This window comes from Schistocerca americana, chromosome 1 (assembly GCF_021461395.2).
Source record: "Schistocerca americana isolate TAMUIC-IGC-003095 chromosome 1, iqSchAmer2.1, whole genome shotgun sequence".
NCBI lineage: Eukaryota > Metazoa > Arthropoda > Insecta > Orthoptera > Acrididae > Schistocerca > Schistocerca americana.
In genome coordinates, this window is record NC_060119.1 from 862,808,441 (window position 1) to 862,820,881 (window position 12,441).

At 39.0% G+C, this 12,441-nt stretch overlaps 1 protein-coding gene across 1 annotated transcript in view; it reads right to left on the reverse strand.

Annotated features, from left to right (window-relative positions):
* The window catches only part of LOC124594788 (tektin-1), a 121,503-nt gene that overhangs the window by 62,167 nt on the left and 46,895 nt on the right, over positions 1-12,441 (reverse strand). The gene's annotated exons all lie outside the window — the stretch shown is intronic.

A 12,441-nucleotide genomic window follows, 5' to 3' on the forward strand; every position in this document is an offset into this window, starting at 1 on the left:
TGAACCCTGCCTGGAACAGTTCCGTCCTCCGTCACAGCGGGACCCACCTCCTCTTCCTCAAAATCACTCTCTCCAAACCTTCCAGGAATTTCTGACTTCCAGCCTTGCATCTCAATCCTTCTTAAAAAACCTTAATCCTACACCCAACATCACCACTGCTGAAGCCCAGGCTATCCGTGATCTGAAGGCTGACCGATCCATCGTCATTCTTCCGGCGGACAAGGGTTCCACGACCGTGGTACTTGATCGTCGGGAGTATGTGGCTGAGGGACTGCGTCAGCTTTCAGACAACACCACATACAAAGTTTGCCAAGGTAACCCCATTCCCGATGTCCAGGCGGAGCTTCAAGGAATCCTCAGAACCTTAGGCCCCCTCCAAAACCTTTCACCTGACTCCATCAACCTCCTGACCCCACTGACACCCCGCACCCCTACCTTCTACCTTCTTCCTAAAATCCACAAACCCAATCATCCCGGCCGCCCCATTGTAGCTGGTTACCAAGCCCCCACAGAATGTATCTCTGCCTACGTAGATCAACACCTTCAACCCATTACATGCAGTCTCCCATCTTTCATCAAAGACACCAACCACTTCCTTGAACACCTGGAATCCTTACCCAATCTGTTACCCCCGGAAACCATCCTTGTAACCATTGATGCCACTTCCTTATACACAAATATTCCGCACGTCCAGGGCCTCGCTGCGATGGAGCATTTCCTTTCACGCCGATCACCTGCCACCCATCCATTACCTTAGCCAGCTTCATCCTGACCCACAACTTCTTCACTTTTGAAGGCCAGACATACCAACAATTAAAGGGAACAGCCATGGGTACCAGGATGGCCCCCTCGTACGCAAACCTATTCATGGGTCGCTTAGAGGAAGCCTTCTTGGTTACCCAGATCTGCCAACCCAAAGTTTGGTACAGATTTATTGATGACATCTTCATGATCTGGACTCACAGTGAAGAAGAACTCCAGAATTTCCTCTCCAACCTCAACTCCTTTGGTTCCATCAGATTCACCTGGTCCTACTCCAAATCCCATGCCACTTTCCTTGACGTTGACCTCCACCTGTCCAATGGCCAACTTCACACGTCCGTCCACATCAAACCCACCAACAATCAACAGTACCTCCATTATGACAGCTGCCACCCATTCCACATCAAACGGTCCCTTCCCTACAGCCTAGGTCTTCGTGGCAAACGAATCTGCTCCAGTCCGGAATCCCTGAATCATTACACCAACAACCTGACAACAGCTTTCGCATCCCGCAACTACCCTCCCGACCTGGTACAGAAGCAAATAACCAGAGCCACTTCCTCATCCCCTCAAACCCAGAATCCCCCACAGAAGAACCACAAAAGTGCCACACTTGTGACAGGATACTTTCCGGGACTGGACCAGACTCTGAATGTGGCTCTCCAGCAGGGATACGACTTCCTCAAATCCTGCCCTGAAATGAGATCCATCCTTCATGAAATCCTCCCCACTCCGCCAAGAGTGTCTTTCCGCCGTCCACCTAACCTTCGTAACCTGTTAGTTCATCCCTATGAAATCCCCAAACCACCTTCCCTACCCTCTGGCTCCTATCCTTGTAACCACCCAAGGTGCAAAACCTGTCCCATGCACCCTCCCACCACCACCTACTCCAGTCCTGTAACCCGGAGGGTGTACACGATCAAAGGCAGAGCCACGTGTGAAAGCACCCACGTGATCTACCAACTGATCTGCCTACACTGTGATGCATTCTATGTGGGAATGACCAGCAACAAACTGTCCATTCGCATGAATGGACACAGGCAGACAGTGTTTGTTGGTAATGAGGATCACCCTGTGGCTAAACATGCCTTGGTGCACAGCCAGCACATCTTGGCACAGTGTTACACCATCCGGGTTATCTGGATACTTCCCACCAACACCAACCTATCCGAACTCCGGAGATGGGAACTTGCCCTTCAGTATATCCTCTCTTCTCGTTATCCGCCAGGCCTCAATCTCCGCTAATTTCAAGTTGCCGCCACTCATACCTCACCTGTCTTTCAACAACTTCTTTGCCTCTACACTTCCACCTCGACTGACATCTCTGCCCAAACTCTTTATCTTTAAATATGTCTGCTTGTGTCTGTATGTGTGGATGGATATGTGTGTGTGTGCGAGTGTATACCTGTCCTTTTTTCCCCCTAAGGTAAGTCTTTCCGCTCCCGGGATTGGAATGACTCCTTACCCTCTCCCTTAAAACCCACATCCTTTCGTCTTTCCCTCTCCTTCCCTCTTTCCTGATGAGGCAACAGTTTGTTGCGAAAGCTTGAATTTTGTGTGTATGTTTGTGTTTGTTCGTGTGTCTATCGACCTGCCAGCGCTTTCGTTCGGTAAGTCACCTCATCTTTGTTTTTATATATAAGTAACTAAACATTTCAATAAACATATTCAGGCTATTGTAATAAAAGAGTATCTATCAGTCCTTTTTATTCCTTAAGAAAGACTATTACTCATCAGGTTACCTTCCATTCGGAAAGCGGTTGCACTCATCGACTGTTATATTGACTTTTAAATTATAGAATGCAGAAATCAGTCATCCTTTTTAAATTTTATTATGCAGATCTAGATTTCAGCTAGAAGCTATTCATTCTCAATGCTAAGAACACAAGAAGTACATAGTCAGATGATGTCATAAAAAGTTACAAGTAATGGCTTAACTCATAAGGTTTGTATATTACATACCACTATTATTTTAGCTCAAAGCATGTAAGTCCCTGTTGATCGGGCTTCACCCACAGTTCATGAATGCTACTGTTTGTGGAAGGCAGACTGTATGGAGAACACATCAGTTGGTTACATGGCGCCATCTATATGAACTACGTACATAAAATTCAAGGGAAGTAAACCACTTCAAATTTGCATGAGAATTGCATAAAATGAAACATAAGTAAAATTCTTTACATTGTAGTCTGACTTATTTCATATTTGTCGGCAAGTAATAAAATTTCCATGTTCAATCCTTGTGAGTCTGTTATTACTATTAAAACATTTTTAAATATTTTTAAAAAAAATTTTGAGACACAAGAAGACACATGGTGTATACACCTATTAGTTGATATGGCTTAAGTATTTTTATCTTGATACTATATCTCCCTTTATTAAAACATAATAAGTATATTGTTAATCATATTTACTAAATAGTTCATAGATGATGCCAAATGTCAGTCAGATTCATGGTTTGTGCAATTTGGATATTCCACTATAGATATAGATGGTACTAACCTCATTATCCCTTAAAACCAATTTTCCTTTTAAACGCAAAACAATCAATATATTGCATTGCTGTTAATATTGGCACCAGGTAACCAACCAATGTGTTCTGCATACAGCCTGCCTTCCCCAAACTGTAATATTCAATGAACTGAGGGTGAAGCTGTATCAACAGGGACTTACATGCTTCGAGCAAAAATAATAGTGGTATGTAATATACAAACCATATGAGTGAAGTCATTACTTGTAATTTTTTATGACATCATCTGACTATGTACTTCTTGTATTCTTAGCATTGAGAATGGCTAGCTTCTAGCTGAAATCTAGATCTGCATAATAAAATTTAAAAAGGATGACTGATCTATAATTTACAAGAATATTATTTATGTTTAATGTATTTACATGCTCCTTTCCAGTTTACAAAATTAAAGTCCATTCCTTGTGTGGGTTTTTCAACTACTGCATCCTTGTAAACCTATTAGCAATTTCAAAATGTTATGATAAATTACAAGAAAGCTAAGTGTAATAGAGTTAAGTATAAACACAAGTGAAGTCTGTTCAGTATGTGTAGCAGGGAAGTGTGAGTCAGATCTTTTGACACAACACTCAGTGGCTGCGCAACAAGTAATGATGCGTATTTGGAGGTGCCAATGATGTGTACAGGAATGAGTTACTGAATGCTGTGCCCAACTTAAGGAAATTTCTGGATGGTACTAAGAAGCAGAACTTGATTGTCACTAGCATTCCTTGTAGACATGACCTTATCCCCACTTCATGTGTAAACACTGAAATTAGGGAAGCCAACTCGCAATTTCAGGAAATATGCAAAATGTATCCAAATACAAACTTTCTTTGTACAGATTTTCTTAAGAGAGACTGCTTCACGAAACATGGGATGCATCTGAACAAAAAGGGCAAGAAACTTTTGTGTGGGAAAATCAGTGAAATGTTAGAGAGACTGAACAAACATAGTGACAGCATGTCATTACCATTAGCTCCAACTGTTTTAAAGCAAGCACCAGCAGAAGTATTTCCACAAAAAATGCTAAAAGCATCAGAAACAATCACAGCAACAACAACAACAAAAGCAGCAACAGCAGCTACATCAACAGCAGAGCCACCTCTGGTACCAGCAGCGGCAACAGAATCAATGGTAGCTGGACCAACTCCACCAAAAGTAGTAAAAACATCAAGAACAGTTATACTAACAACAACAAATGCAGTAACAGCTCCATCAACTGCAGAGCCAGCCCTAATACCAGCAGGAAAATCAACAGCAAAAGCAACAGAGCCATCATTAGCAACAGCAGAACCATCCACAATAGCAGCAGAATCAACTCCACCATTAGCAGAACCAGTACTGTCAACTAAAAAACATTCAGACAGCAGACGGAAGCCAGTACCTCCATCCCATCTAAATGATTTTTTAGTGGAAACCAGAAAGAGGAGGAAGCCCACATGAGAAACAGAGATATGACCTTATTTAAGTCAGTAAAGCAGAGAAATCTACAACAAGGTATTACAACTTTAAAATAATGCACCAAAATGTACAGGGCTTGAGCAAGAAATATGACCGATTAGATGTGTTTGTAAATGAAACTATGCCTGATGTGCTTGGTATTAGTGAACACTGGCTATCTGATGCCAAATTAGAACTTTTTAAAACTCTAAACATGGTACTAGCTAATAAGTTTTGCAGATCTGCTATCAGAGGTGGGGGTGTGTCAATGTATGTAAAAATGCACATTTGATTTTAATTCTGTAAGTGTAAGTAAATATTCATTAGAAGGAACAATTGAATTATGTGCAGCACATATAAAGGTACCAACTGATGAAATTTATTTTATATGTTTATATAGGCTGCCAGGTGGAAACTTCAAAATTTTCTTAACAAAGTTTTGTGACATGATAGAGAATGATTTTATATCACATCTGAACAAGTTAGTTATTATAGGAGATTTCAACATAAATGTATTAGCGGATAAGTTACACACTAGACTATTCAAGAATACTCTGCTTGAATATAATGTAAGGTACCTGATAAACACTGCAACAAGGGAGACTGAAACATGCCAGTCTGCAATAGATAACATAATCACTGGTATTCATCTTTACGATCTTACACCTTCTGTTATTATAAGTGCTTTGTCAGACCACCATGCAGTAGAACTAAGTGTGCACATAAAAAAGGTTCCTACACACAGTTGCTATAGATATATTAGGATGAATACAGACCAAAATATAACTCATTTGAATAATATTCTAAGGAATGTGGATTGGAACAGTGTTCTAACGAGACTTCATAGTTAAGGCAAATTCTCAAGTGAACTATTCTACATTCTTAACCAAGCCAGCCCATTAATAAAAAAGAGAATTCAGTCACATGCTGTAACCCAAAACTGGATATCAAGTTCAGTCACTGAGGCTAGAGAAAAACTAAGATGAACATGCTATGTTAAATGACTTGAGCAATAAAAAATTAAAAGAAGAATTCAAAAAGTATCAGAAATACTACGTAGACCTCTTAATTTCAGAAAAACAGAAAGTGTCATTCAGAGTTCAAATAATATCTCCATAAACATCATGGTCACTATTAAATAGAGAAATAGGTAAATCTGGGAAACATACAACTGAAAATCACTTGCTGATAAACGGTACAATAGAAACTGATCAGAATAAGATAGCAGATCTATTTAACAATTACTTTGCTTCTGTTGGCTCCAGCATTTTGCTTCTGTTGGCTCCAGCATAAACAATCAGCTTAAAAATCATAAATACAAATTCAGAGGAACACCAGTGTCAGAAAGTATATTTTTCGATGCCAACAAGTAAAGAAAAAACAATGAAAATAGCGAGTAGCTTAAAGAATTCCCATGCAGCAGGATATGATGATCTTAGTCTAGACACTCTTAAGAAATGTATACATAAAATTGCATCACCTTTATCAACAGTTATCAACTCTCATGTGGAAGATGGTCTATTTCCAGATGAGTTGAAGATTGCTCGAGTTGTGCCTATTTTTAAAAAAGGAAACAGGAATCTAGCGGAAAACTTTCAACCCATTTCTGTTCTTCCAATAATATCCAAAATCTTTGAGAAAGTAATAAACATAAGAATCTGGAACTTCCTGGTATGCAAAAAAGTTACTTCTAAGGGGCAGTACGCTTTTGTCACGGGGTCATCCACCATTACAGCAGCCTCCAACTTAATCGAAGGTGTCACTCAAGCAATAGATAATAAAGAACATGTATGTGACATCTTTCTGGACTTACAAAAAGCATTTGACTGTGTTGATATGACCATGTTGCTGGACAAACTGTGGAACTATGGCATTCGTGGCACAGCCCATAATCTGATGAGGTCCTACTTGACAAACAGGAAGCAGTTTGTGTCTATTAGCACTACAGAGGGAGCAAACAAATCAAACACCACTGACATAAATTTTGGTATTCCACAGGGGTCAATATTAGGACCACTCCTTTTCATTATTTATGTCAATGTTATTCAGTCATAACAAACCATGCAACAGCTCTCTTATATGTAGATGATACCACGTTAATATACTGCAATCCAAGCTATTTGCAGCTCGAAGTGGAATCCAATACTGCAGAAGGCTTAATTCTGCAGTATTTTGGTGAAAACAAACTAAAATTAAACACACATAAATCTGTCTATATTGAATTTGATCTTGGGAGGCAAAAAACTCTTGAAAACCATATCTTAATGGGTGACGAATACAGTAAAAAACAATACTTGACCAAATTTCTTGGCCTGACACCTGATGCGGAGTTAAACTGGTCTGATCATGTGAATCATATTTGCAAAAAGCTATGTACTACCATATATGTCCTAAGAAAACTGACACCTTTTTGTAACATCACCACTCTGAGGCAAATATATTTTGCACTATTTGAATCCCATCTAAGCTATGGGATAGGGGTATGGGGATCCAGCAGTAAAGGTAATATGAAAAGTGTACTTATTTTACAAAAGAAGGCACTTAGAATTATGGGAAAGAAATGTGCCAGGGAGTCCTGCAGAAATTTGTTTAAAGAATTTAAAATACTAACTGTTCATAACCTGTATGTGCTGAAGATAATCATTATGGCAGTAAAAAGTAACAAAACACTTAATAAAGAAATACACGATCACAGCACTAGAGGTAGAGAGAGACCCCACATCATATCTCATAGAACAACACTTTATGAGAAAATCCCTCACTATGCAGGCATAAGACTACTGAATTGCTTCCATCCTAATATCTCCAAACTGCCCATTACAAAACTAAAAACGAAATTAAAATTGTGGCTCCTAAACAATCCTGTATATTCAATAGATGAGTTTCTAGATTTAGTACACTCGTATCATGGAAGAGCATCTATCTAAAAATATATGTAATCTCAGATATTAGACTGTGTCACAAACTGTAAATACTTGAATGTCAGATATGAATACTGTGTCACAAACTGTAGATTCCTTAATCTAAGTATGGCAATAACAATTTTTTTTATGTATAGTTCATATATGTAACTCTGTTCTCTCAACTAAATTTAGAAAAAGTTGTGTAGATAAAAGTGCCAGACAATAATATGTAACCCTAGTAAGTAAGGCTCTGACTTATCCAGAAGACTGGAACAAAAAAAAACCTTTTTTTGTAATCTGTTGATGTTGGATCAAAATAAATAAATAATTGTATAAATAAATGAACACAGCAGTTAAAATAGGTCCCTCTCATACTTAATGCAGCAAAGAGCAACAGATATTGCACTCCTGCAGGAGGTAGTATCATCACATATAGATTGGATACAGGAATACAAGGTCATCACAAATATAGACCCAGAATCTAAATGCAACACAGCAATAATGATAAGGTAAGGAACGAAGACTGGCAACACAAAAATGATGTCAAACAATCACAGAATTGCAGTCATGATAGAAAAGGAGCTGTCTGTAAATTTATTCACCCCATCTGCCACAGATAAAAAGCAAGACAGGAACAGCTTTTTCAATGAAAAAATATGTGAACTCCTCATGTACAACAACAACAACAACAACACCGACATTCTAATAGGAGGCAAAATTAACTGTCACTGCAGAATCAGAATTGTGAATTGTGCCTTATTCATCTCATGAAATACATTTGCAGTCCATTCCGTTTGCGTACAGGAGACATTTCAAAAATTTACAAAACGATTATAATGATTTTTACATTAATAAATAATAGCACTATAATAACTATAATAAATAATGACACTATAAGGATAACACATTGTACCCAGCTCAAATTTCCAGTTTGTCCCGCATGAAATCATCCATTGAGTAATAACACTTCAGTGTCAATATCTCATATAGGTTTCTTTTAAGTGAACCTAAATTCATCTGCATCAACTTGTTCCCTTTTTATTTATTACAAATTTTAATTCCCATGTATTGCGGTCTCTGGGCATACAGTCTGAGGTGGTGGGTAGGGAGCATAAAATTTTCTTTGTTTCTGGTATCATGTGATTCATTGAAACATTGTGACAAGACAACGCCACCACTCGGCTGATAACCCGAGAAGAATTCATCAGACAAAAATATAATAATCTCATATATGTATAAGGATGGCAGAGTTAATATTTTAAGTTTTCTAAATAATAGCTGACATGGTTCTTTGTGATTTGCAGTGCACATATTTCGTATGACTTTTTTTTTCTGTATTTTTAGTATCCACACTATGTCTGTTGAGTTACCCCAAAAAACAATACCATACCTAATAATGGATTTGAAGTAGCTTGTATATGCTACTTTTTGTGTATCCATATCAGCTGCAGTTGACAATATTTGCATTGCAGATCAAATCCCATTACTAAATGTCTACAGAGAACTACAAGATATTATCAAACATTTGTGACTGGAAGACCCATGGCAACTGCTCAGTCAGTCAACACAGATTGGTTGGTTTTGGGGAAGGAGACCAGACAGCGTGGTCATCAGTCTCATCGGATTAGGGAAGGATGGGGAAGGAAGTCGGCCGTGCCCTTTCAGAGGAACCATCCCGGCATTTGCCTGGAGTGATTTAGGGAAATCACGTCAACACAGAATTCATGTGCTATTGTAACAGTGGTAGAAGCAGACTGGACAGAATTTATGTGAAAAAAGTATTATTTAGCTGACTACATATTGTGTGCAGAAGCCTGTCCTTTGATATTTTTGTCTCACTGCAATTATGAATGTGGCATACACCTCCAGACAGAAAGGATCATGGGAACAAAACTCAGATGAAAGTTCTTGGCTCACGGCAACTATGAATGTGGCATACACCTCCAGACAGAAAGGATCATGGGAACAAAATGCAGCTGAAAGTGGAATGAAGAAACAGAGAGAGAAAGAGAATTTTTTGGTGGAGAACCATAGCAGGATTCTACACACTCTGCATAAGAGACACTCTAAATGCACCACTATACAATAAACTACTCCACTAACCCTGCCTTGAGTGCAAAGAATTAATGCAACAGTTCTGCAGATGAAGCATTATCAGTTGAGGTGTTTGATCACCTGCACCAGGAGATCAGCCTGTCACAATGCACCTTCTCAACAGGGAGAGGTAAATAATGAACAGCAGAATTATAAATGAACTATGTGACAAGGATGGAAAAACATTTAAAACAAAAGCAGAAATCAGAATTCAAATAGAACAATACTTTTAAGAACTCTTCCACATAAAAGAAACAAACGATGCATGAACTGCAAACATGATGCAGCTAACAAGATGGATGCTAACAGATGAAGGCAGGGTGGCACTGACAGAGAGTGTCAATGATGAAGAAGTCAAAGACATAATGGAGAGCACTGCCAAAGGAAACATGCTGGGACCCAACAGCATCCAGCTTGAATTCTAGCTTGCCTACTGGGATGGTTAATAGGACAACAACTCATGCATATCGTTGATGTGATATTCAACTGGGCAGAAATTCAACTTGCAATTATGAGAGTAACAATAATACTTTTTTTCAAAAAAGAAAGCTGCCCAACACTGATTACAAGCTGATAGCAAAATGTGTCACAAATAGCCAGCCGGAGTGGCCGTGCGGTTCTGGGCGCTACAGTCTGGAGCCAAGCGACCGCTACGGTCGCAGGTTCGAATCCTGCCTCAGGCACGGATGTGTGTGATGTCCTTAGGTTAATTAGGTTTAATTAGTTCTAAGTTCTAGGCGACTGATGACCTCAGACGTTAAGTCGCATAGTGCTCAGAGCCATTTGAACCTCTTTTTTTTTTTTTTTTTTCTTTTTTTTTTTTTCGTCACAAACAACATCAAAATGGCTACGAAAAAAGTGATCAGCCCATAGTAGACTTGTGCAATACCAGACACAAACTTACTTGACATCACCAGCACCAAAGGAGATGCCATACTATATGCAGCAACCATCAGAACTGTCACTGCCATAATATCTGTAGATTTCCAAAAGGTGTTTGACAGGATTTATCACTGTTATCTGATGAGAATGCTCACCAGACACAGCTTTGGAACAGAAGTTCAGCAGGATCACAGATAAAATTCTGAACAACATTTGATACAGAATATCAGTAAATGGATAGACATCAAAAGACATCAAACACAAAAAATCAGTGAAGCAAGGCTATCCACTATCCATAGCTATATTCACAGCAGCACTTGACCAAACATTCTAAAAGCTCTTGAGCAGTATCACAAGTTTCACCATAGTAGACAAGCCATAGTCTGTGTGGCATATACCAATGACATGGAAATCTTCCTTGAAGACCAACAGGATAGATGTAATTGTGAAAACTTTCTAATTAGTATCAGGTGCTAAAACCAACAAAACAAAAACAGTGCTATTGCCAATTGAAAAAAAGAGAAATCTATCTGATCAGTCACACAAAATATTAGAAACTCACAACATACATACAACATTGACCTCTTAAAATGATTATGTAAACTGGAGAGGCATATTACACATGATACAAAGTCTCAACAGGATGCACACCAACCGAGAATTAAACCTTCACAAGAAAATAGAGCTAATAAATGCATGATCCTGTCAGAATCTTGGAACATGGTGCAAATCCTCAGCATCCCAATGGAAATAGCACAAGAAATAACGAGTACTGCCTTCTATCTCCTGCAGTGTTTGGAAATCTTCAAAGTAGCACTAGCAATATGCTCACTGCTGGTAAAAGAAGGGAGACTGAGTTTGGTGGATGAAAAACCAAAATGTGCACCACTGTTATTATGATAGGCATAGGCACTCACCATTCAAGATAAAATCTCAGGAAGTCTCTTAGCCACAATGCTGGAAGATTCAGATCTGTGTCAGAAGAAGCATTGGTTGATGCTAGCCATATTCCATTCAAACTGTAACACATCAAGCAGCACTACCCAAATAAAAGCTATGAACTTACCACTATGACTAACCCTAGTCAAAGGACAACTCAAATGATATACAGCATTCTAACTGGGAATCCAACCAGGAGCAAAATGGAAACAAAATATTCTGACTACTGTAGGTTGCAGATATGGATAATCATTTCTGGAACCACTCTATTAAAATACACCAGAGAGACTTGGTATGGAGTTGTCAACAGAGCAGCACCAACAAATAAAAAAAACTGAAATGATCATGTGTCATTTATTCACTGGGATATCCCCTTCGGGGTTCAGCCACTGTATTGCAAATCTTTTTAGTTGAGGCCACTTTGGCGACTTGTGTGTCAATGATGATGAAACTGATGAAGCACCAACAAATGAAAGGGTGGCACAATTAAACCTCCTAGCAACACACAAGCACAAAATATGTAACACCAAGGACACCTTGGAACACTGCTTCACTTGCAAAAATTGCAAAAGAATGTGGGAAACATGTCATCAAATGTTAGCACAAAAAAGTGGAACAGATCCAAGAAACATGAAAGTTGCAGTGCTCACCACCCCACATACTAAACCATTCCTATGCCCAAAAAGACTCACATCATTATGGATCCTTGCCATGATAAGTCACACCATCATAGCAAGGACGGGCTTCTGGGAAGAGTACAAGAAAGTCAAGTAGCGCAGAAGGTATCAAGAAACCATATGCAACTTCCTCCAGATACCCCAGATACTAAACCATTTCTATGCCCAAAAAGACTCACATCATTATGGATCCTTGCCATGATAAGTCACACCATCATAGAAAGGATGGGCTTTT